Source organism: Mastomys coucha, unplaced genomic scaffold (genome assembly GCF_008632895.1).
Source record: "Mastomys coucha isolate ucsf_1 unplaced genomic scaffold, UCSF_Mcou_1 pScaffold6, whole genome shotgun sequence".
In the NCBI taxonomy this organism is placed as follows: domain Eukaryota; kingdom Metazoa; phylum Chordata; class Mammalia; order Rodentia; family Muridae; genus Mastomys; species Mastomys coucha.
Window position 1 is genome coordinate 679,997 of NW_022196912.1, and position 5,236 is coordinate 685,232.

Below are 5,236 nucleotides of genomic sequence, written 5' to 3' on the forward strand. Positions count from 1 at the left end.
ATAACTATGGAGCAGAGACTGAAAGAAGGGCACTCCAGCCTGATATAGCTGTCTCCTGAGAGGCTCTGATAGTACCCAACTAATACAGAAGCAGAGGCTCACAGCCATCCATTGAACTGAGTACAGGGTCCCCAGTGAAGGAGCTAGAGAGGACCAAAGGAACTGAAGGGTTTGCCGCCCCTTAGGACAAACAACAATATGAACTAACTAGTACCCTCAGAGCTCTCAGGGACTAAACCACCAACCAAGGAGTATACATGGTAGGACTGATGGCTCTGGCAGCATGTGTATAGTATAGGATGGCCAAGTTGGTCATCAACGGGAGGAGAGGCCCTTGGCCCTGTCAAGGTTCTGTGCCCCAGTGTAGGGGAATGCTAGGGCCAGTATGTGGAAGAGGGTGGCAAGCAGGGGGAGGGGCGAGGGAACAGGGTTTTTTTGTTGTTGTTGTTGGTTTTTTGTTTTTGTTTTTGTTTTTTTGGAACTGGAAACTGGGAAATCAGAAATCATATGACATGTAAATAAAGAAAATATCTAATAACAATAATAATAAATAAATAAAATATACAGTTAATATGTTTGGAGTTATTTAAAATTTATATCAAGAAAAATGTATGTAAAGAAAGTGTTAATAATAATTACTTTAGATATCTATGTTGTTTTGGAATGGTCCCCTTTGCTGGAAGTGTCCCTGAATCTCATTTTAAATAGTAGTATTTCAGAAGTGATGCCTGTGTATTGTGTTTTGGTCTGGAATGTACAGTTCCTGATACAAGGTAAATCATATCAATAGTTGATCTGTTGTAAAAGTAAGTTTGATTCTGTCTCTTGGATCTATGACCCTTTCATACAGAAATTTGTCATCAGCAAAACTTATACTCAAATGGCTTTTCTGTCATAGACTTACGAATTGAATAAACCTTAAATTTTATAAATTAATGAATCTGTTGCCTTCAGTTATGTCTACAGAAAATTGCCTAAGAGAAGATGATAGCCAAATAAAAAAGAAATCTAAGAACCTCTTTGATATACACTTTAGAGCCATAGCAAAGTAAAATAATTTGCATTTATTTGTAGCTTTCCAAATAAATTTGAAACTTAAACTAAAAGTGAGATAGTTTATCAGGATTTTTAAAACAATGAGTGGATATCTCCAGAACAGTCATTCCTTTAGAATACAGACAGTGTGATATCTCTTCTTCATTCAGGCAGAATCTCTAAGTCTATTCATGTTCAAATTTGGCATGCCCTGGGAGCTAGAACCTGTGCCCTTGGCCTCTGTGAACAAGTTCTCAGATTAAGTTTGCCTAGACACCCCAAAAAGTCAGGAAGCAGACACACCTGGGCTTAAGTCATAGCCAGGAGGTCAGCAAAATCTTTGCCTCCTGCATCAGTATGAGCTTCTATCAGTAGAGGGCTCTTAGAGGTAGACACTTTTCCTTCTTCCTCCCCGCTCTCAGGTGCCATGATGTTTTGAGCAAATACTGTAAAGGACAGGTGAGGCAAAATAGGCCAGGAGAAGTGTACACAGCATGAGAAGGAGGTACTAGCTCATGCCTTTCTGGTTCTGAATCTGCATATCCTGGTCACCATGTACCTAGGAGCCCCAAGCAGTCTGGTTTGGTTTGAGTAGAAAAAGAAAGATTCCCTTGCCCATTTACCTTGGCTTAGGGTGTGGAGATGCAATCTGCACTGATACTAAGTCTGTGGGCATCCTAACCCTGGCTGGGACAGAACTGGGAGAGCAAAGGAGATCTGAGCTAGTGGTATCCTCATGCCAAGAGGGACCAGAGATGGGCGTGCTGCCCAGTAGCCTCAAACTTAGGGAGATGATCAGATAGCTAAAACCCCATCTTGCCCATTCTTTTCCCCTCTCAAGACCCCCCAAAACAAAAACAAAAACAAAAGCAAAAAAAAAAAAAAAAAAGAATCCTGAGGCTGCTTAAAATGGCCGTTGTATTTCTGCATAAATTTCAGTGACACAGGTAAGCTGGGGCAGTGCCCATGTAGAAAAGAAGTGCGAAATGGCAACCTACCAGAGAGGGATACATGTAACAGCCCTTGCTCTTCCTCTCCACTTAGGTAAGGCCTTGGGCACATGTCAACTCAGAAGAGTTCCTTCAGGAGAAAAAGAAGGTCAGAGTTGGGGTCTGATGCAGGGTGGTGTTGTTTGGTGAGGGGCAGGTAGGATGTAAGGTTGGAGACTCAGTACAGATTCCACTTCCCACACTAGACTGCCCAGATCCCAAAGGTCTTCTACTGTCATCCACAGAGTCCTACTCCAGTATATGTGGTCATGTGGTCATTTGTGCATGTGTGACATATGGGAATGGTTGGCTGGCACTAGCACCCTCATGGGATACACACTCTGGATGGGATGGTAGGAGGGACAGACACTGGATTCTGTCCAATTATGCTGCTCAGGGAAAGTGCCAATTGTCACTTCCCTAAGGACCGATGAATTTAGCTATCCGACCCTTGAGGACAACAGGATGGGGAAGCTAGGATGGAGATCTATACTAAAGATTTCTCACTTGATCAGATCTTTGATGCTTTCCCTACACACAGCTTCAGTGAAGTCTCAGGTAGCAAGGAAGTCTGTCCTAACCCCTGTCACTAGCCATAATTCCAATCCTACCCATTGAATTCATTGTCATGGCCCTACTTACAAAAATTCCTCAGAGTGCTAAGAAAATAGATCCATTTGGAAAGGTCTAAGTTGACCTCTAACCGGGCTAATAGGCACACTGGCAGTAACCCTTTAATAGCACTATATCTTTCCCAAAAGGGGACCAGACAGATTTCTGGGAAACTGAACGGGTCCATATACTCTGCCATGGTTATTGAGTCCCTAGGGTTTGAGTTGAGCTCCCTTGATGACTCAGAAGGTGAGTCCAGATCCCAACCCCTCCCCTTGTATTTCCTGATGCAGTGACCTCATTTCCTGGTGATTTATAATTTAGGGTGATGGCAGGGAAGTCAGCCAAGTAGCGGTGGTGGTAGAGGCTGAGTAGTGAGGCCCACTTGAACGAAGTGAAGCTCCAGATAGAGGACAGGTAGTAGTTGTTTGGGTCTTAGAGACTCTGGTGCTGGGTGATGGCCAACGTCAGGAAGGTGCAGAAGGAGAAATGGAGACTGCCGAAAAGAAAGCACCCACGAAAAAGAAGCCGCTCAGCCCCTCTGAGCCAGGTCATCCAGTAATCCTGCATATACATCACGTGAGTTACCAAGACCCACAAGGCAAGGACACCTTCGAGAACACTCATTGTCGCAGTTGTCAGCTGTCCGTAGACCACCCTCCAGACAAAGAGTATGGAGAAGATGGCCACTGAAGCTGAAGCCAGAGCAGGCATTGCGGAGGCTGAGCTGCAGCCAGGACAGGGCCATGGGGCATGAGAGGTGCAGCATAGCAGTTGCAGGTCACAGGTGCAGGGCCTTAGCTGTAGTCCAAGCCTCAGCCCTCTCCAATTTCTTTATGGAGGCACTCAGAGATGTGAGTTTTATTCTCAGCACTGCTTTCATTTTGTCCCATGACTTTTGGTATGTTTTGCCTTCGTTTTTATTAAATTCTAAAAAAAAAGTCTTTAATTTCTTTCTTTTTTTGTCCCTGACAAAGTTATCATTGATTAGAGCATTGTTCACCTCCATGTGTATATGGGCTTTCTGTTGTTTTTGTTATTATTGAACACCAGCCTTTTTTTTTGTGTGGTGGTCCCATAAAATACATGTGCTTAATTCAGTGTTCATATATCTGTTGAGGTTTGTTTTCACTCCAATTATATGGTCAATTTTGAAGAAGGTACAATGAAATGCTGAAAAGAAAGTATAATCTTTGTTTTTTGGGTGAAATATGCTATAGATATCTGTTAAATCTATTTGGTTCATACCTTCTGTTAGTTTCGCTGTGTCTCTGGTTAGTTTAGGTTTCTGTGCTCTGTCCATTCATGAGAGTGTGGTGTTGAAGTCTCCTACTAGTATTGTATAAGTTTCAATATGTGCTTTGAGTGTCAGTAAAATTTCTTTTACAAATGTGGTTGCTTTTGCATTTGGGGCATCCATGTTCAGGATTGAGAACTCATCTTGGTTGATTTTTCCTTTTATGAGTATTTAGTGACCTTCCTTATCTCTTTTTGATAACTTTTGGTTGAAAGTCGATTTTATTTGATATTAGAATGGCTACTCCAGCTTATTTTGGGGGGACCATTTGCTTGGAAATTTTATTTTCCAGCCTTTTACTCTGATGTAGTGTTTGTCTTTGTCACTGAAGAATTTCCTGTATTCAGCAAAATGGTCATGCTTAGGTATCCAGTTTGTGAGCCTATGTCTTTTTATTGGAGAATTGAGTCCACTGAAGTTGAGAGATACTATGGACCAATAATTGTTTATTCCTGTTATTTTTGTGGTTAGAGGTAGAATTATGATCATGTGGTTGTCATATTTTAGGTTTGCTCTGAAAAGATTAAAGATAAATTTCTTATCTTTTGTTTGGTGTAGTTTTCTTCCTTTCGTTGGAGTTTTCCTTCTATCATCGTCTGTGGGGCAGGATTAGTGGAAAGATATTGCTCAAATTTGTTTTTTGTCATGGAGTATCTTGATTTTTCTATCGTTAGTAATTGAGAGTTTTACTGAGTATAGTAGTCTGGGTTGGAATTTTTGTTACTTAGGGTCTGTGTGAAATTCACCCAGGATCTTCTGGCTTTTAGTGTCTCTGTTGAGAAGTCTGGTATAATTATGATGAAGATGCATTTATATGTCACTTGATTTTTCCCATTGCCACTTTCAATATTCTTCCTTTGTTCTGTGCATTTGATATTTTGATTATTATGTGACAGGAGGAATTTTTTTTTGTCCAATCTTTTTGGTGTTCTGTGGGTATATGTTTATGGGCATGTCTTTCTTTAGGTTAGGGAAGTTTTTTTTCTATAATTTTGTTGAAGATGTTTACTGGCCCTTTGATTGAGAGTCTTCACTCTCTTCTATACCTATTCTTAGGTTTGGTCTTTTCATAATGCCCTGGATTTCTTGAATTCTTTGAATTAGGTGCTTCTTGATTTTTCTATTTTCATTGACTGTTGTGTCAATATGTTCTATATTATCTCCTATGCCTAAGATTCTTCCCTTTTATCTCTTGTATTCTGTTGGTGATGGTTGTGTCTGTGACTCCCGCCCACTTTCCTAACCTTTTGATCTCCAGGGTTGTCTCCCTTTCCTTAATTTTTCTATTTCCACTTTTAGGTCC

General features: G+C 41.1%; 1 pseudogene; it reads right to left on the reverse strand.

The window, feature by feature from the left end:
* Window positions 1-2,837: 2,837 nt before the first annotated feature.
* Window positions 2,838-3,384, reverse strand: LOC116080417 (annotated as a pseudogene).
* Window positions 3,385-5,236: the final 1,852 nt, after the last annotated feature.